Source organism: Pan troglodytes, chromosome X, assembly GCF_028858775.2.
Source record: "Pan troglodytes isolate AG18354 chromosome X, NHGRI_mPanTro3-v2.0_pri, whole genome shotgun sequence".
NCBI classification, from domain to species: domain Eukaryota; kingdom Metazoa; phylum Chordata; class Mammalia; order Primates; family Hominidae; genus Pan; species Pan troglodytes.
The window spans coordinates 98,149,136-98,170,734 of record NC_072421.2 but is presented as its reverse complement, the minus strand read 5'-3'; the positions used below and the strand labels follow the sequence as shown (position 1 = coordinate 98,170,734).

Below are 21,599 nucleotides of genomic sequence, written 5' to 3'. Positions count from 1 at the left end.
CCTGTAGATTTTTGCTTATCTTATTGGCCAGAACTGGGTTGGATGACCACTCCTACTTATAGTGGGGTCTGGGGAGGTTTTATTTTCAACTGAGCCTGTTACTACTCTTAATAATATCTTTTTATATATATATAGAAGGGGGAAACATATTGAGTAGGCAACTTATAATTTCTGCCACAAAGGTCATGGTAAATGTTTGAAGTTTATTCATTTATTTAAAATTAGAAATAGGGTCTTGCTATTTTGCCCAGGCTGGACTTGGCCCAGACTCAAGTGATCCTCCTACTTCAGCCTATCAAGTTGCTGGCATTACAGGCATGTGCCCGTGTACTCAACTGAAGTTATTCTACAAACAATGGGAATTAATTGAAAAGTTCTAAGTAGAATTCCTTTTATGTTTATTAAAATCTCTCTGGCTGCTGTGAGAAGAATGAATTGTAAGGGGGCAAGAGTTTTAAAAGGTTGACCAGTTAGGAGGTAACTGAAAGAGATTATAGTGGCTTGGACTAGGAAGTGGTAGCAGAGATGGAAATAAGTAAACAGATTTGGGACATATTTTAGGTAAAGCATATACTTGGTGATAGATTGAATATATAGAGAATGAGAGAAAGGGAAGAACAAAAAATAACATAGATTCTGGTTTGTGCCTTTGGGTGGAGAGTGGCACCATTCACTGGGATTAGGAAGCACTGAGGAGGACCAGTCTGGGGTAAGTGATGAGCATAGTTTTGGACATGTTAAACTTGAACAGTCTATGAAGTATCCAACAGGAGTTGTCTAGTTGGCAGCTGGGCAAATGTGTCTGGAGCTTGGAAAACAGGTGCTTGAATGGAAATATAGATGTGGGGGCCATTTGCCTTTGGATGGCATTCAAACCTATGGGAGTCTATGATATGGTCTAGGAAGAGAGTTCAGGACAAAAGGAGAAAAGAGCTCAAGACTGAGCCCCAGGGAATCTTCACAGTTATTTATTTTGAGACATGCTTTCACAATGGCTTTCATTTTATAAAAAAGATACACACTCATTATAAAAATAATGGAGAAATATAAAAATACAAAAAAGAGAAAAAAATCTCTTCAAATCTGCACCAACCAAGAATAGCCATTATTGTGCCTCAATTTTCTTATCTGAAAAACAGGAGGATACAAACAGTACCTATAGGTTGTTGTGATAACTTAATGAGGTAATCCATTTAAAGTGCTTATTTTGCCTGGCATGGAGTCTTATGCCCGTAATCCCAACACTTTGGAAGGCTGAGGTGGGAGGATTGCTTGAACCTAGGAGTTCGAGACCAGCCCGCGTAACACAGGGGGACCTCTGTCTCTACAAATTTTTAAAATTAGCCAGGCATGGTGGCATGTGCCTGTGGTTCCAGCTGCTTGGGAGGCTGAGTTGGGAGAATCACTTGAGCCCAGGAGGTTGAAGCTTCAGTGGGCCGTGATCACGCCAGTGGACTCCAACCTGGGTGACAAAGTGAGACTCTGTCTCAAAATAAAAAATAAATACATAAATAAATAAAATAAAAATAAATAAATAAATAAAGTGCTTACTTTGATAGTGAACACCTAATAACCAGTAGCTGTTTTAAGATTAATGAGCATTATTCTGGAAATGGATAGGCAAATTTTAACACATTATTTATGTTTTAAGAATCACTGAATTGAACAAAGAAAATTAAATCAAAGTGTGAGTCAAGGAATTGGTAAACTTCTTCCCCCTCAAGGAATAGTAGTTTCTGAAAGACTATTTTAAAGTTAAGATCAAAGATTTAAAAAATATAAAGAGGCTGAAGTCTTCATATTTTTATCTCCGGGTCTCAATTTTTGATAGTGTTGACTGATTTCTATGTTTATGGACATGTGCTCTGGAGATAGCCTGCCTGAGTTCAAGTCAGTTCTGCCACTTACTAGCTATGTGAAGGTGGGGAAATTATTTAATCTCTACGTGCCTCAATTTGCTCTCTGGAAAGGAATTAAAATGTACCTACTTAAGAAAAAAAGTACCTACTGCATGGATTGTTGTGAGGAACGAATGAGTTAACACTTGTAAAATACTTGGCACAGTGCGTGGCACATAGTAAACTGTCATAATAAATATGAGGAAATGTAACCCATGCACTTCCCCTCTCATCTCCTGATTTCTGTTAGCTATATTATTATTTGTGCCTTCTCACAGTTTATAACACTTACATTCTGTTCTCCACTTGAAATTCTCTAAGTTGTTTGCTCTTGTGTCCAACTTAATTCAATACTTACCACTAGTCCTTCTCTCAAAGCTTCTTTATTCCTGAGTTCTTTTTTTGGTACATATTTTGATTGTCTAGATTTTATCATCTGCTAGTATTTTTAAAAAGAAGCACTCACATGTGTTGTATTTCTTGACCTTTTGCATGCTTGAAGATATCTGTCTGTTGAAGGGCAAAATGACAAGATATAAAATTGTTGGGTCACACTTTTGTTCCCTCAGGACTTGGTTGATATTGCTTCACTGTCTTTTGGCATCATGGGCTACACTGGTCCTTTAACCATGCCTTTCCCATTCATCCTTTGGTTGGCTGTATTGTATTGCAGAAATTCTAGCATTAGAAGTCAGGTGACAGAAAAAGAGGAGCTGGCCAGCTGGCCAGGGAAATGGAGTTTGTTTGACAAAGAAGGCAGTGGTGAACTGTTGTCAAAAGCTTCTGCATGGTCAAAATCCTGTGAAAAGTAGGAGCTGGGTGGAGGAAAACGTGAAAGAGCATTCTAGGCTGCAAGAATAACATGAGCAAAGTCATACAGGTGTATAAGTATGTATTTGGGGTAGCAAAGTGAGTAGTCTAGTATGAGTGGAATATTGATCGCATGAGATAGATGAAGATATGACAGACTGTGTTACTCAGATTACTTTCTTCTTCTCCAGGTTGCCTTGTTTCTTCCTTCTGCCTCTCCATCTAGCTTTTCATTTGGGTCTAATAAAATCTCTGAATTATCTTTCTTTTCTCCCTTCTTTACTGTCTTCCATATTTCTCCATTTTTTCCCCTTTGGAATAAAAGGAATAGGATTTTCAGTAATGTTGTGTCTATAAATCAATTAATAAATTCAATACATATTGAATATTGACTGGGAATACTGCAGTGCATAAGACAGTGTAGTGGGGAAGACATGTGAACCAACAATCACAACCTAGTGTGAGGTAAGTGTTATCTTAGGGCAATACAGAGTGCTAGGGGACACAGAGGAGGGCACCTAACTCAGTTGCAACGTTATAGGGAGAAGAAGGGTACTCAGGGAAGGCTTCTGAAAGAAAGTAATAAAGAAACCAAGACTTACAAGATGAGTAGCCAGGTGAAGGTGTCAGAGAGACAGTGTTCCAGTTTTGAGAAAATCATGAACAAAACCTTGAAGTGTGAAAGAGAATGAAATGTTTGAGCAACTGGAAGAATTTTAGTTTGGTAGGATTATTTAAATTTTTTCCATTACTAAAGAAGTATACCTTCACTGGTAAATAATCTGTCAAAAGTAGGAAGTAAAAAAAATCAGCATTGTTCCCCACCCCTCCAAGTTTCCAATATAAACCACTATTAACAGTTTAATGAGTTTTATTTCATATCCTTTACTATTCTTATGAAAATACACACACTTGTGTGTGTGTATGTGTGTGTGTGTAGTTTTCTTTAGTAACTGGTTTTTATAAATATATTATTTTACAAAAACATTCTACTATGGTCTGAATGTTTATTTCCTCCCCAAATTTACACTCCCAAAGTGATGGCATTAGGAGGTGGCACCTTGGGAGGTGATTTGGTCATAAGTGTGCTGCCCTTATGAATAGGATCAGTACCCTTATTAAAAAAAAAAAAAAAGATCCTAGAGAGACCCCGTGACTCCCTTCCACCATGTAGGGACACAATGAGAAGGCACCGTCTATAAATCAGGAATTGAGTCCTTACCAGAAACCGAATCTGCCAGTTTCTTGCTCTAGGTCCCAGCCTCCAATAGGGTGATGTGAGAAAACATTTTAGATGGTCAATTTTCAAGGCACAATAAATCTAAGTACTGACAGCCAGCCTGTGAATGTGACAAACTGTATGGCTCATGCACCTAGAAGGTCATGATAAGTGAACAGAATGTAGAGGAGGGGTCAGCCCATAAAAGGGAAGAAAGTTTTGTTATTGGGAAATTGAAACTTAAGCAGGGAAGGGGACCGGGGTATAATGTTGTAAGGGGGATAATGAAACTTGGACAATATCCAGGAAGATTGTAACCCCATAGTACTCGACCAATGAGGAACTGGGGGAAGGACTTGCATGCTAGGAGATGAATTACCTGCTGTAACTGCCCTGGGTGTGCCTGCCTACCAGACACCTGATCTTGCAAGACTGCCATTAAAAGTCTCACTTCCACTGTTCTTCATATCTCTGAGTCCATTCTTTGGGCTTGGATGGGTGAATGTGTGTTTCTCACAAACATGGGGGCCCGTCTGGGATCTCTGTGCCTGTGTGGAGTGGGACCCCAGCCAATAGGGGAGACACGTCCCACCTGATTTAGGTGGCCTGCTCTGTCCAGGCATCCTGGCTCCCCACAGAGGCCAGAGACAAACCTGAGACTGTTATTCAGGAGGCAGCGTAGGCGACACAGGGAATAAAGCAGGCACTGTGGCAACCAGGCAACCTCATGCACAAGTCAAGGTAGGAAAATTGGACTATAAGTACTGCCTTGGTGGTTGGGCATTTTCGGAGGTTGAGTGTGTGTGACTGAGACATATCCTGGATACAAAGCGAGTGTGGAGTCCCAATCCGTGGTTCTGTTCTCCTGTGAGGGAGATGGTTGGAGATGGACAAAGCGATTCTCTGGGTGTGCAAGAAACCTCCAGTGTGGGGGCCGAGTACACAGAGAAAAGCTCAGATACAGAGACTGACCAAAAATGGGAAACAGAAATTCTAGGCCTAGGGGACAAAGAAAAGAGGGAGCCAAAGAGATTCCCTCTGACATTTCCCCGGTCCTTTGGGAGAATGCTGCAGATTTGGAGGGATGACCCTCAAACCGGGGACAAGGAAAAGCAAAAGATAATAATATGTTGCTGTTTTATCTGGCCCAAAGACCCCATTCATAAGCCTTCCGTCTTTTGGCCTAAGTTTGGCTCAGATGATGACTGAGTGTGCCAAGCTTTAATTCTCTATGTAAATGATAAAACCCCATAATCACAAGAAAAGATAGGTTACACTCTGCTGGATCAAGGAATTAGCCCCCATGTTTCCCCTCAAAGAAGAAAAAGAGCCTAGTGAAAAGCCCTTGCCCTGCCGTCTCCACTAAAAATACAAAAAATTAGCCGGGTGTGGCAGCGGGTGCCTCTAGTCCCAGCTACTTGGGAGGCTGAGGCAGGAGAATGGCGTGAACCTGGGAGGCGGAGCTTGCAGTGAGCCGAGATTGTGCCCCTGCACTCCAGCCTGGGAGACAGTGCGAGACTCCGTCTCAAAAAAAAAAGTCCTTGCCCAGTGAAAAGTCCTGGGACCCCCTATTATGCTTGCCCCCTCCACGTGTCTCACAAAATAAGGGACAGAAAAATCAATGCGCAGCAGGAGGGTTAAAGGAAGAAAAACCTGCAGACCATGGAGGAGCTGAACCAACTGCTCCTTTAAATCCTTATCCAAATGAAAAAAAAAAAAAAGAAAAGAAAAAAGAATTAGAACAGTGTAAGAGGGATACTGAGAACTTCCCTATCCCTTCCACATAGTGGGCATCTAGCATGTTCCTTCTTAGGGAAGTTCCCATGGGACAGGGACCAGCTGGACCAATTCCTAGGTTCTTTCTTCCCTTTTTTTTTTTTTTTTTGAGACTGAGTCTTGATCCATCGCCCAGGCTAGAGGGCAGTGGTGTAATCTCAGCTCACTGCAACCTTCGCCTCCTGGGTTCAAGCGATTCTACTACCTCAGCCTCCTGAGTAGCTGGGACTACAGGTGCCTGCTACCATGCCCGGCTAATATTTTTGTTTTGTATTTTTAGTAAAGGTGGGGTTTCACCATGTTGGCCAGGCTGGTCTTGAACTCCTGACCTCAAGTGATCCACTCACCTTGGCCTCCCAAAGTGCTGGGATTATAGGCGTGAAACACTGTGCCTGGCCTGGGACCCAGCTTTTATACCTGGGCTGAATTGATGTCTATCATAAATATCCTGTCCACAGGAGAAGAAAGGGGAATGATTAGGAGAGTGGCCATGACCATCTGGGAGAGGCAACACCCTCCCGGGCAAGAAGTCTTGCCAGCCAAACAAACATTTCCGAATGTTGATCCCAAATGGGATAATAATGATCCCAGGGACCAGGCCCAAATGCAAGACTTCAAGGAACTAATAATTAAAGGAATCAAGGAGTCCAATTCTAAGATACAAAATGTCTCAAAGGCACTCAAGATTCAACAAGAAAAAGAGGAAACTCCCTCTGCATTCCTGCAGAGGCTCAGAGATCAGATGAACAAATACTCCAGATTAGATTCAGAGGACCCAGTAGGGCAAGGCCTTTTGAAAGTTAACTTTGTAAAAAGAGCTGGCCTAACATTACCAAAAAAAACTACAAAAGCTTAAAGGATGGAATAAGAAATGATTGAAGAATTACTGAGGGAAGCTCAGAAGGTCTTTGTAAGGAGAGAGGAAGAGAAACAGAAACAAAAAACGAAAATCATGGTTTCCACTGTGGAAGATGTAGTCAAAAAAAGGTTAGATCAAAATCCTCCTCAAAGGAGACAAGAGAGTGACAAATTTCGACACGGAAAAAGAAGAGAAATGCAGGGAAAAACTCCTAAGGCTATGAGTGGATGTTACAAGTGTGAAAAGCTAGGCATTTTAAGAGAAAATGTCCTGAATGGAAAAAAGCAGAAAAGGTGATCCCCCTCATGACTGTTGATCTTGAAGTTGGGACCCGAGGGAGAAGCAGCAACATTTTTGGTTGATACTGGGGTGGCTCGCTCCTGCCTAATTCACCAACCAAGGGGTACAGAACTCTCTACAGAAAAATCAACAGCATTAGGGGTAAAAGCGGAGGGATTTCAGGTTCCAATATTCAAGAAAATGTTAATTAGATTAGGACCAGAAGAAATTGAGGGGTCACTCTTATATCTTCCTGAAGCAGGAACTAGCTCCCTGGGTCAAGACCTGATTGTGAGATTGGGCTTAGGATTAGAAATAAAGGAAGGAAAAATAAAAGTAATAATGGGCCTCCTAACAGAGGAGGAGGAGAGAAAAATTAATCCTCTTTTGTGGGTTAGGGAAGGCACAGGGGAGGACTAAAAATCACACCCTTAGAGATTGAACTAAAACAACCAGGGGAAGTAGTTTGCAGAAAACAATATCCCATTTCTATTAAAGGGAGAAAAGGTCTCCAACCGGTAATAGAGGGATTAATTAAAGATGAACTATTAAAACCCTGCATGTCACCATACAATACTCCAATTCTCCCAGTCAAAAAGCCTGATGGGTCATATAAATTGGTGCAAGATCTAAGAGCTATAAATCAGATTGTCCAGACTTGCCACCCTGTAGTGCCTAACCCCTACACCCTCCTTAGAAAGATACTCTATGAACATAAGTGATTCAGTGTGGTGGATCTAAAAGACGCATTCTGGGTGTGTCCCCTAGACTTTATGAGTAGGGACCTCTTTGCCTTTAAATGGGAAAATCCTATAACTGGGAGAAACAACAGTACCGCTGGACTGTGCTGCCACAAGGTTTCATGGAAGCCCCAAACTTATTTGGTCAAATCTTAGAAAAAGTCATGGAGGAATTCCAACCTTCCAGGGGAAACTAGTTGTTGTAATATGTAGATGATCTTTTAATTTCTGGGGTGGTATCAGAAACCACCATAAGCTTGCTTTAATTTTCTAGGAGAAAGGGGATTGTGAGTCTCTAAGAACAAATTGAAGTTTCTAGAAAAAGGAGTTAAATATTTAGGACACCTGATTAGTGAAGGGAAGCAAAGAATAAAGCCAGAGAAAATATCAGGAATAGTAGGTCTACCTTTGCCTAAAACAAAGAGAGAACTCCAAAAATATTTAGGTTTAACTGGCTACTGTAGGTTAGGTTATGGATTAACTCATATGCTCAAAAGACAAAGATTCTGTATCTCAAGTTATTAGAAGAACCCAATCCTTTGCAATTGTCCCCAAAGGAAATTCAGGCAGTGAAAGAGCTAAAGCAGGCCTTCATTACAGTCCCCATCCTGGCCCTCTCATCTTTAGAGAAACCATTCCATCTGTTTGTAACAGTAGACCAGGGCATGGCCCTTGGGGTGCTCACTCAAACCTGGGGAGGGAAGAGGCAACCTGTTGCTTTTTTCTCCAAGCTTCTCAATCCTGTCTCTTGGGGTGGCCAGAATGTGTGCAAGCAGTAGCTGCCACAGCCCTGCTGGTAGAAGAGAGCCAAGCACCACATGTTCTCACTCATAAGTGGGAGTTGAACAATGAGAATACATGGACACAGGGAGGGTAACATCACACACTGGGGCCTGTTTGGGGGTGGGGGGCTAGGGGAGGGATAACATTAGGAGAAATACCTAATGTAGGTGACTGGTTGATGGGTGCAGCAAACCACCATGGTACGTGTATACCTACGTAACAAAACTGCACATTCTGCACATGTAACCCAGAACTTAAAGTATAATAAAAAAAAAAAGAGAAGAGAGTTGAAAGCTAACCTTTGGTGGGGCCCTAATAGTAAGCACTCCACACCAGGTCAGGAATATATTAAATCAAAAAGCCAGTAAATGGTTAACAGATTCTCAAATTCTAAAATATGAAGCCATATTACTAGAAAAAAATAATTTGGTCATAACAATAAATACTTGCCTGAATCCACCCAATTTCCTATGGAAAAAAGAGGAGAAAAAAGAAATATCAGATCATAACTGCTTAAATATCATAAAATACCAAACCAAAGTTAAATCAGTCCTTAGGGAAGCTCCACTACATGATGGGATAAGGCTATTTGTAAAGGGGTCATCCCGAGTGATAAATGGCAAAAGACATAATTGTTATGCTGTCATTAATGGAAATAAACACTCCTTATGTAAGAAAAGTAGACTACCTAATGGCTGGTTCGCCCAAACCTGTAAATTATATGCTCTTAACCAGGCCCTAAAGCTCCTTAAAGGCCAAGAAGGCACTATATCTATACTAATTCTAAATATGCCTATGGAGTGGTACACACTTTTAGAAAAATCTGGACAGAGTGGGGCCTAATAAATAGCAGGGGAAAATAATTGGTACATGGGGAACTGGTCAAACAGGTTTTAGAAAGCCTCCTCCTTCCAGCAGAGCTAGCCATAGTTCATGTAAATGGTCATCAGAAGGGGAGCACTATAGAAGCTGTAGGAAACAGGCTTGCAGATAAAGCTGCTAAGCAAGCCTCCCTAGAGAAAGAAATTAAACGATTTAGCCTGATCCCAGACATCCCTAAGGTAGTATTAAGGCCCCAGTTTACCAGAGAAGAGAAGGAAGAATTAGACAAGATAAAGGTCACTCAAACTAAAGATGGGAAATGGGTGCTTCTTGATGGAAGACAAATAATAAGTAAACTCTTGATGAGATAACTAATGCCTATATTACACAAAGGGAGTCATTGGGGGCCCCAGGCTCTGTGTAATGCAATACTTAGGAATTATGGGTGTATAAAGATTTATACCCTCACTAAACAAGTATGTGGAAGTTATGTAACTTGTCAAAGAATAATCAAAAAGGTGATTAGAAAACAGGCCATGGAAGGAAGACCTCCTGGACTAAGACCATTTCAAAGCATTCAAGTAGATTTCACAGAAATGCCCAAAGTAAAAAGATCGAAATATTTATTGGTGATCATAGATCACCTTTCCGGCTGGGTGAAGGCCTTTCCCTTCCAACAGTCACCCCTGGGAATGTAGTCAAAATAATATTAAAACAGATTGTAGCTAGATTTAACCTGGTAAAAAATATTAATTTAAATAATGGGAGCCACTTTACCTCAAGGGTGTTAAGGGGAATTACGGAAGGTTTACAAATTAAATGGAATTATCATACCCCTTGGCATCCCCCTTCTTCTGGAAAGGTAGAAAGAATAAATCAAACTCTCAAAAAGCATATCACCAAATTAATCTTAGAAACTAAAATGCCTTGGACCAAATGTCTCCCAGTAGCATTCCTTAGGATTAGGACAGCCCCAAGAAAAGACTTGGGATTGTCCCCCTACGAGTTATTATATGGGCTCCCATATTTGGGCAGAGCTACAGATCTCCCTACTATGGAAATCAAGGATTATTATTATTTTTTATTTTTATTTTTTATTATTATTATTTTTTGAGACAGAGTCTCACTCTGTCACCCAGGCTGGAGTGCAGTGGTGTGATCTTGGCTCACTGCAAGCTCCACCTCCTGGGTTCACACCATTCTCCTGCCTCAGCCTCCTGAGTAGTTGGAACTACAGGCATCTGCCACCACATCTGGCTAATTTTGTTTTTGTATTTTTAGTAGAGACGGGGTTTTACCATGTTAGCCAGGATGGTCTCAATCTCCTGACCTCGTGATCCGCCCGCCTCGGCCTCCCAAAGTACTGGGATTGCAGGCGTGAGCCACTGCACCCTGCCAAACCAAGGATTATTTCTTAAGAAATTATATACTGGCCATATCCTCCACCCTGTCATCCCTTAGGTTAAAAGAACTCCTGACTTAAACTCTGCCTGTTGAGTTCACAGTTCACCACTTCTGGCCTGGTGACTTGGTGCTAATTAAAACTTGAAAAGAAGGCAAGCTCCACCCAAGCCGGGAAGGTCCCTATCAAGTGCTTCTGATCACTAAGACAGCCGTGTGAACAGCTGAATGGGGGTGGACTCACTATATTCCAGTCAAGGGACTAGTAAAAGAGACCCCAGAAGGGAAGAAAAAAGACCAGTGGAAAGTGCACGGGTCACCTGAGAAACCCTTAAAGTTAACTCTGAGAAAAATCTAAAAAAACAAAAAAACAAAACAAAAAAAACATGGGCTGGCCTCATTTTTGGAAGTTAATATGGTTGGGATGGGCTACTATACAAAGAGCAGAAGGTCAAAATGGAAACTGGCAGGGTACTCCTCCCTACCCATCAGGTAGTAATTAATGTAACCGAGATGGTAGCATCCCAAACCATAAAATTTAATGCCTGCCAGGTCTTACCTTGTGGAAATTTGGAAAATCAAAGACAGCTCTCACAGGTGGATAAATATCTTTGCCCTAAACCAGATACAGGTTACAGTAGGGCATCACTCTGCCCCAACTGGGATGATGTATGGTGGACTACCGAATTTCAGGGTTGGACAGTAAACAGGGGGTGGGTAACTCCAAGCTGAAGACCCTTAAAGAATAAACTACATCTGTCCAAGGGCTCCCCGCCAAATAACTGCCAGAATTTAAAATGCAATCCTGTACTCATCACCATTAACAAATCCAGCTGTTCTAAATCAAAAACCAAAAGTAGCATCTTGGGTATATGTGTTAGGGGCAAACATCACAGAGAAGGACCCCCTTGGGTGATTTGTTCTCAAACTAACCAAGAACCCAACCTGCCATTTGCCTAGGACTACTCCAACCCCAAACCCTAATAAAAACTTTAGTCCACCAAATAATAACCCTAAAAGAGTAAAAATAATTGAGGTAAAGCATTTAAGGCAAACCTTAGAAATTGAGACAGGGTACAAGAATGTAAATGCCTGGGTCAAATGGGTCAAATTTTCAGTACAAGCCCTCAACAAGTGTAACTGCTACACATGTGCTGTGGGATGACCTCAGGCACAGGTGGTTCTTTTTCCCCTAGGATAGGATACCAAACCTGCAGGAATGCATTGCATGTTGGCTCTATACCAAGACAAAAATACATGAGGAAATGAGACTTGTAAGAGTCTGTCATTGCTCTTTCCCGCAAGCAATCCCCTCGTTCTCTATAGGGAATATGAACCACTCCTCTTGCCTCTCTAGGCAGGGGGCAGAGTTCAATAAGCCCATAAGAGTACTCTCGACTTGTACCCACATCCTAAATGTCACTGGTGAGTCAGGCAGTGGCAATTACTCAGCTCTCCATATACTCCGGGCTAATGTCTGGTAGTATTGTGGGAAAAGGAACCGCCATAACTTGTTACCATCTAATTGGACCGGGACTTGTGCTTTAGTCCAATTGGCCATTCCCTTCATCCTGGCATTCCATAAGACACTCGAAAATACATATGGCCACCAAAATTGGAGGGATTTGACAAATTCTTTTAATCCCAATATATATGTTAACTCAATAGGAGTCCCTGGTGGTGGTGGTGGTGGGGGGGGGTGCCTAATGAATTTAAGGCCTGAAACCAAATAGCTGCTGGGTTTGAGTCAGCACTCTTCTGGTAGTCAGCTATTAATAAAAACGTGAATTAGATTAACTGCATCTATTATAATCAACAGAGATTCATCAGTTATACTTGGGATGCCCTCAAAGGGGTGGCTAAACAGTTAAATGCCACCAGCCAAATGGCCTGGGAAAACAGACTTGCGCTGAACATAATACTAGCAGAAAAAGGCAGCGTATGTGTTACGCTAGGTGGGAAATGTTGCACTTTCCCAAAAATACTGCCCCAAAAGCTTTACATGGGCTGACAACTCTAGCCAACGAACTGACAGAAAATGCTGGAATTAATGACTCATTTATGGGTTGACTAGAAGGTTGGTTTAAAAAATTAAAAGGCATGGTAGCCTCAATCCTTACATCTCTCATAATTGTGGCAGGAGTCTTAACAGCAGTGGGATGTTATATTACCCCTCATATGAGGGTACTAGCACAGAAATTAATTAAAACAGCTATTAATAAACAAATGCCCGTAACTTACCAGCAAAATAACCTGCTACTATTAGAAACCAAATTAAACTCACTTTCCTATGACGAAGAAAGTAAACAACTTCTAAAGTGATTCAAAAACAAAAAGGGTTTAGATGAAAATGAGACCAAACGAAGTAAATAGAAAAGAGGAGGGAATTTTAAATGGTCCATTTTCAAGGCATAATAAATCTAAGTACTGGCAGTCAGCCTGTGAATGTAACAAACTGTACGGCTCATGCACCTAGAAGGTCACGATAAGTGAACAGAATGTAGAAGAGGGGTCAGCCCATAAAAGGGAAGAAATTTTCGTTATTGGGAAATTGAAACTAAAGTGGGGAAGGGGATGGGGTATAACCTTATAAGGGGGTAATGAAACTTAGGGGATGTCAGGGAAGATTGTAACCCCATAGTACTTGACCAATGAGGATCTGGGGGAGGGGCTTGCATGCTAGGAGATAAATTACCTGCTGTAACTGCCCCCAGTGTGCCTGCCTACCAGATATCCGATCTTGCAAGACCACCATTAAAAGTCTCACTTCCACTGTTCTACATGTCTCTGAGTCCATTTTTTGGGTTTGGACAGGTGAATGTGTGTTTCTCATAGGTGAGAAACAAATTTCTGTTTTTTATAAGCCACTCAGTCTATGGCATTTTGTTATAGCAACCAGAATGGACTAAGACACATTCATGTGTTTGTCTGCTACTTGCTCTTTTCATTTAGAAATATATCACAGATGTCCTTCCTTGTTAGTATGAGAACTCATTTTTAGTAGCTGAATAAAGGTCCATATACAATAGAATGTACTATAACTTATTTGGCCAGTTACCTATTGATGAACATTTAGGTTATATCTAGTTTTTTGAAATTATAAATTATAAAGGTTGCTGCAATGAGCCCACTAGTACATTGTAAATATCTTTGTCCACTTCCACAAGCATTTCTGCAAGATAGATTCTTAGTAGGATGTTTTAATCCTACTAAGAATCTATCTTAAATTACCAAAACTTGATGACTTAAGACAACAGAAATTTATTATCTCCCAGTTCCTGAGGCTAGAAGTCCTAAATCAAGATGTTGACAAGGCTGTGCCCCTTTTGAAGGCTCTAGAAAAGAATCTTTCCTTGCCTTTTCCTAGCTCTTGTGGCTCCTAGCAATCCTTGCATTTATGGTGTGTAGCTGCATCACTCCAATCTTTGCCTCCATCTTCATATGGCCTTCTTTGTGTGTAAATCTGTGTATATCCAAATCTTCCTCTACTTATAAGGACAGCAGTCATTGGATTTAGGGTTCACCCTAATCCAGCATGACCTCATCTCAACTTGATAACATATGCAAAGACACTGTTTCCAGGTAAGGTCCCATTCACAGGTCCTGGTGGGAGGATAGGACTTCCACATATATTTTTGAACACATTTCAAATCTTCACATAAGGAAATTTTAAGCTATTAAGTGTGCATATTTGAAACATTAATAAATATCATTATATTGCCCTCCAAGAGGTTATACCAATGCACGCCTATTTCAGCAGTGTATGACAGCACCTATATTGCTCTATTTCTTTCGGTTGGGTTAACAATCTTTATTATCTATTTTTAACACTTTTGATAATCTGAGAGGCTGAAAAAAATTACATCTCATTGAAATTGCAAACCTGTTCATATTTCTTCTGTGAATTTCCTGTTGATATCATTTGCCCAATTCTATTATTCTTTTTTTTTTTCACACAGAGTCTTACTCTGTCACCCAGGCTGGAGTGTGCAGTGGCACGATCTTGGCTCACTGCAACCTCTGCCTCCCTGGTTCAAGTGATTCTTGTGCCTCAGCCTCCTGAGCCCAAGTAGCTGGGACTACAGATGCATGCTGCCACGCCCAGCTAATTTTTGTATTTTTTGTAGAGATGGTGTTTCACCATGTTGGCCAGGCTGGTCTTGAACTCCTGACCTCAGGTGATCCGCCCACCTCAGCCTCTCAATAGGCTGGGATTACAGGTGTGAGCCACCATGCCCAGCCCAATTCTATTGTTCTTTTAATTTACTTTTTATTGCTATATAATTCACATACCATTAAATTGACCATTTAAACATGTATGATTCACTTTTCCATTTTCCCAGTCCCTGACAACCACCAATCTACTTTTTGTCTTTATGAATTCGCCTATTCTGGACATTTCATAGAAATGGGATCATATGGTATGTGACCTTTTGTGTTTGGCTTCTTTCACTTAGCATAATGTTTCCAAAGTTCATCCATATTGTATCATGTATAAGCATTTCATTCTTCTTTATTGCCAAACAATATCCCCTTGTATGGATATACATACTATATTTTGTTTAATCATTCATTAGTAGCTAGACATTGGCTTGCTTCCACTTTTTGCTTATTAAGACTAATACTGCTATGAACATTTGAGTGTTATGAACATTTGAGTGCAAGTTTTTGTGTGAACATATGTTTTTAAATTCTCTTTGGTATATCCCTAGGCATGGAATTGCTGGGACATATGATAACTCTATGTTTAACTTTTAGAAGAACCACCAAACTGTTTTTTACAGTGGCTGCACCATTTTACATTTCCACTGGCAATGTACAAGCATTCCAATTTCTCCACATTCTTTCCAACACTTGTATTATTACTATTATTTTTTTTGAGACAGAGTCTCACTCTGTCCACTAGGCGGGAGTATAGTGGCACGATCTCAGCTCACTGCAACCTCCACTTCCTGGGTTCAAGCGATTCTCGTGCCTCAGCCTCCTGAGTAGCTGGGACTGCAGGCGCACACCACCACGCCAAGCTAATTTTTTTTTTGTATTTTTAGTAGAGATGGGGTTTCACCATGTTGGCCAGGCTTGTCATGAACTCCTGACCTCAGGTGATCCGCCTGCCTCGGGCTCCCAAAGTGCTGGAATTACAGATGTGAGCCACTGTGCCCAGCCTTTTTCTCTTTTTAAGGAGAAAAAGAAAAGTTAAATGTATACATATACATATACATATACATATACATATACATATACATATATATATAATAGCCATACTAGTGGGTGTGAAGTAGTATTTCATTGTGGTTTTTATTTTTGTTTCCCTAATCACTAATTATGTTGAGCATTTTTCATGTGCTTATTAGCCATTTGTATATCTTCTTAATGTCTATTCAAATCTCTTGAGTTTTTAAATTGGGTTATTTGTATTTTTATTATTGAGTTGTAAGAGGTTTTCTTATGTGTTCTGGATAAAGTCCCTTGTCATGCATTTAATTTGTAAATATTTTCTTCCATTTTATAGGTGATCTTTTCACTTTTTTGATAATGTTTTTTGATCTGTAAAAGTTTGGATTTTCATGAATTCCACATTACACATTTTTTTTTCTTTTATTGCTTGTACTTTTGGTGTCAAATCTAAGACTTCATTGCCAAATCCAAGGTCATGAATGATTACCTCCGTGTTTTCTTCTAAGAGTTTTATGGTTTGGATTTTACATTTAGATCTTTAATCCATTTCGAGTTAGTTTTTATATATGGCGTGTGAGGTAGGGATACAAATTCATTCATCTAGTTTTCACAGCACCATTTCTTGAAAAGACTGTCCTTTTTCCATTGAATGATCTTGGTACCCTTCTCAAAAATTATTGGACCATATACACGAAGGTTTATTTCTGGGCTTTCTATTCTATTCAATTGGTCTATATGCCTGTATTATTCCATTGCAACACTGTCTTGATTACTGTACCGTTTTGAAATCAGAAAGAATGAGTCATCCAACTTGGTTTTTCTTTTTCAAGATTGTTTTACCTATTATAGGTTTCTTGCCTTTTCATCTTAATTTTAAGATCAGCCTGTCAATTTCTGCAAATGAGTCAGTTAGAATTTTGATATGATAGCTCTGAATTTGTAGATCAATTTTGCTAATGTTGCCTTATTAATAAATTAAGTCTCCCAATCTATGAACCCAGGATGTCTTTCCATTTATTTAGGTCTGATTCATTCATTGATAGTATATAGAAATATGAGTGGGTTTCGTAAATTGATTTTGTATCCTGAAACTTTACTAAACTTGTTTATTGGCTTCACTATTTTTTTCTATTTTTTAGTGGACTTTTAAGGATTTTTCACTATAGGATAATGTCATTTGCAAATAAATATATTTTAAATTCTTCCTTTCCAACCTGGTGCCTTTTGTTATTTCTCCTCCTACTCTTCCTCTTCTCTTCCTCTTCTTTCTCTTCCCATTCCCCTTGTTCTTCCCCTTCCCCCTTCCCCTCCCCTTCTGCCTTTCCTTCTCTTTCTCCTTATTTTCTCCCTCTTCCCTCTTCCTCCACTGTCCCCCTCCCCATCCACCTCCCCTTCTCTCCTCCCCCTCCCTCCCCCACTCCTCCTCCTCCTTCTTCTTCTTCCTTCCATAGTTGTGCTGGATAGATCCTGTGGTAGATCTCCTGGGTTTTGCAAATTCAGTTTGAACCATCTTGATTTAGAGGTGCTTGGGCATCATTCAAGTGGGAAATCAAGTAGATGGTTGACTAGGTCAGAAGAACAATCTGGGATGGAGATTCAGATTTAGTGGATGTTAACATAGAGATGGTAATTTAAAAACCTTGAAATAATGACTTTGCCCCAAAAAGGTGTTTAGAATAAGAAGAGGACCTAGAACAGAGTTCTGGAAATCAATATCCAATAAGGAATGGAGATAGAAAGAAAAGTTCACAAGGGAAACTGATATGTCACTGCCAGAATAGTAGACATTAAATATTGGGAGTGTGGTGTCATGGAAGCCAGGGGAAGAAAGGGTTTCAAGAAAGTGGAAATATTCAGTAATCTGAGGGCAGTGAAATGCTATAAATGCAGCCAGGCGTGGTGGCTCATGCCTGTAATCCTAGCACTTTGGGAGGCCAAGGCGGGCGGGTCACCTGCAGTCAGGAGTTTGAGACCAGACTCGCCAACATGGTGAAACCCTGTCTCTACTAAAAATACAAAAATTAGCTGGGCGTGGTGGCGGACGCCTGTAATCCCAGCTACTGGGGAGACTGAGGCAGGAGAATCGTTTGAACGTGGGAGGTGGAGGTTGCAGTGAGCTGAGATTGTGCCATTGCACTCCAGCCTGGGTGACAGGGTGAGACTCCATCTCAAAAAAAAAAAAAAAAAAAAAAGAAAAAGAAACACTATAATTGCTTCTGAGAATTTTATTAAAATAATGTCTGAGGTAGATTAGTGTGCTAAAACACTCATGGGACAAAACCAATAAAGGCGATGGTAAGATGTTAGAGGCAGAGGAGATAATCAGTAGCCTATATATTTTTTTCAGTGACCAAATACATAATAGCTTTAGATTTGGATTATATCTGAATTTTCTATGTACTGCTTATGCCTTTTGATGTGGTGAAAAATTCACTCTAGGGAACTCTTTTGCTTGAAAGAAGTTCTTCTAATGGGCCATATATGAGCAGGTTCCAGGTAGAAGAGGCCTGATCTATTCTCTCTACCTCAGTGTTTTTACAATGCATGCTTTGACTTGGATTAGAATGCACCAGAGGTACTTTTAAAGATACAGATTGGTGGTCATAATTACAGACCTACTGAATTATAATCCTAGGAATGGTACCCTGGAATCTGTATTTTAACAACTTCCCACAGATAATTCTTATGCATACCTAATTTGAGAAACATGGTTCTGGAAGAAGTATCATCTAACAGTTATTTAAGCTCATTCATTTACCCTAATGTAATAGAGAACAGACCTACCTAAAAGAAACACTGAGCATGAGTTTATTTGGCTACATTTCCGTACCTGGGTGCACAGCCACATAAAATGTTTGCCAAATTTCCCTTATGTTACCAATGATGTCTCCTGTGTCTGGCTGAAACAATGGTGTTCATTCTCTATAGGTTACTGAATGGTGCTAATGCCTTTCATTGGTCAGATTCCATCCTTCCATACAATCTCATCTTTCAAGGTCAAGACTCCTTACTTTCAGCCTGTCTGCTATAGACTGAATATTCATGTCTTCCCAAAATTCATATGTTGGAATTCTAATTCCCAATGTGATGGTGTTTGGAGGTGGGGTCTATGAGAGGTGATTAGGTCATGAGGGCAGAGTCCTCATAAATGTGATGAAAGGCTCTTATAAAAGAAACCCCAGAGAGCTCCCTCACCCCTTCTGCCATCAGAAGACAGCTGTCTATAAATGCCAAAGTGGGCCCTCACCAGACACCATATCTGCCAGCACTTTGATCTAAGACTTCCTGGCCTCCAGAACTGTGAGAAATAAATGTTTGTTGTTTAATCCACCCCGTCTATGGTATTCTGCTATAGCAATCCAAACTAAGACACCATCCTATATCCCTTTGGATTAACAACTGCATCAACCTATAAAAGAAAGGACAGCTTAGAGGTGGAAAATGACCATCTAACCCAAGGCTTCAAGTTCTCTGTAAAATGGATGATAGCAAACAGTAGCTAAATCCTTTCTTAAATTGCTAACACCATCTCATACTTTTCAGCTTCATGCATCTTTGGATTTGTGTGTGTGTGTGTACATGTGCATTGCCTTTTGCCCAGACCAATTAGTCTCTTCTTACTTCACTCTTTACTTCATGTGTATATTCACAGTGTGTATTTTCTTTTATTGGCCACACCATCAAGGAAAGTTGGGACTAAAACGACCTTAGAAACTTTCTCCTCCAACCCTCTTATTTTTACAGATAGAAAAACTGAAGGTCAGAGTCATGAAACAACTTGCCCAAAGTAACACAGCTAATTAGTGGCTCAGCTAGGACAAGTGCCTGGGTCTCATGATTCCTTTTCCAGGGCTCTTCCCACTTATGGTAGGGATAGTTATTCCCAGAGAAGATGAACTAATAATTTTTTATACATTCTTGAAGTGGGACCAAGTCTGGGGTGCAAAAGGAAGGAATTGGAGGAAAACAGTGAGTTTTTTTTTTTTAAAAGCTTAGTCTGTTAAAGAGATTTAGCTTTCAACCACTATATTACTTTTCATTTTTTCCTCCCTTCTCTGCCAGAAACAATAAAATGACCACTGTGGCACTGAGACCAAGGCAAGGTATTACACTTAAATCTGAGTTTAAATGATTTACAATTGAGTGGGAAGATTGTCCGGTGTACTGAGTTTACCAGGCTATTTCTTAATGTCACAGACCAGCCATGTGACCCTCATCAAATCATGGAGAGGCTTTTTCCCTCAGTTTTTCATTTTACGGGGATGACTCCACTCAGAGTGCTTAAGCAGAGACCAATGAGAAAGCAGTGGATTAAAAAAAAAAAGAAGTTACTTATTCAAAAGGTATAAGCTCTGGGCAATTTAGTGACTGCCTTTTATAAAAGATAAGATTGAGTCAGATAGGTGAATGGATTCCTTCAATGCCTCACATTGTGACTTGATTAATATTCACTTCTGAAAACTTAAAAAATTCTACAAGATGAATAGAATGTCGTATTTTAAAATGAGGAAAAATCTGGAGTAAGAGAAGATGTTTTTCTTCCTGCTGATCTTCTTTCTTTCTAAATAAGCGCCTTGGATATTATCAAAAGAGTCATTAGAATGTGAGTGTGAAAGACAGAGAGAGACAAGAAAAGAAATATATCATTCAAAGAGAATTTGACATAAGAGCAGTAACTGTGGGGAGAAAAAAAAACTTCAGTGAGACGTGGTAAAGTCAAGCAATTTGGGTGAAAAGAACATGTGGCGCTGTGCAGTAGTAGGTGCCAAGGAGGATAGGTGGAAAATAGCATGTGCCTGGCCAAAGAACTTTTCAATTTTTTTAAAAACTGAGAACAGGAGGAGATAAACGGACAGTCTCCAAGGTGTTCTGGAAAATCAATCACAAACATCATCTAGAAGCAGCTGACTTAATTCATTCTATTCCTATTACAATAAATCTGACTGGCATATAAAATTTGCTTGCCTGGAAATATTGGCCTGAAAAATTACTTTTGGGCTTTTGCTTGAATTTTTATGTGAATAAAGATGACTAGGAAACCACCAAAAACACAGAAAACCCAATCATTTCCTTTTCCAGAGAATGTTTCAAAACCTAAATCCAGCCTAGGGTGTGGGTAGTAACCCACTATATAAAATAATTTATGCACATTTTGGTTATCTAAAATGAGGAGGCTGCTTTGTATATATGAAGATACAGAACTTCCCGCTAGGCCAGGTACTTGGAATGTTTTTTCTTATACTGGGGATGGTTTTGTGTTAACCCATCTGTACTTTCTCATTCAGCCTCTTTCATGTTCAATGCTAAGAGGCTAGCCAAGAAACAGAATAAATCGAATGGCCTCAGCCAAGTAATTCTAATGAAAACTCCACTGAAGTGACTTTGATGTATTCCTAAGCCTTAAATTAGAGCTACTGAAAAAGAACAACATATTTCATAACATAATCTTGCTGCAGATCAGCTCCCATTGACAATACTCAAATCACTTCAGAACGGTCAGTCTTTTATTGTGTGCATTTTGCTGAGCACGAGGTAGGCCCGTTAAATCTGTGGACTTGCATCCTTTGGTTCTGGGAAATTTTCTTACATTGTTTATCTGATAATTTCATCCTGTACATTTTTTTCTTTTTCTAAACTAGGTGGATATTATACCCCTGGATTGATCCTCAAATTTTATTATCTTTTTTCTTCCATTTTCCATATCTTTATCTTTTTGCTTTTGCTATCTTATTAAGATAGATTTTATTTTTTACAGAAGTTTTACATTCACGGCAAAACTGAGTGGGACGTAAAGGGATTACCCATATGCCCCCTGCCTCTATGTACACATAGCC

General features: G+C 40.0%; 1 protein-coding gene across 1 annotated transcript in view; it reads left to right on the top strand.

Annotated features, from left to right (window-relative positions):
* TSPAN6 (tetraspanin 6) overlaps positions 1-20,716 on the top strand; it is a 76,689-nt gene extending 55,973 nt beyond the window's left edge. The window contains exon 8 of the transcript XR_010154701.1: positions 19,828-20,716. The gene's annotated coding sequence lies outside the window, so the exon portion shown is untranslated. The remainder of the gene's footprint in view (positions 1-19,827) is intronic.
* Positions 20,717-21,599: the final 883 nt, after the last annotated feature.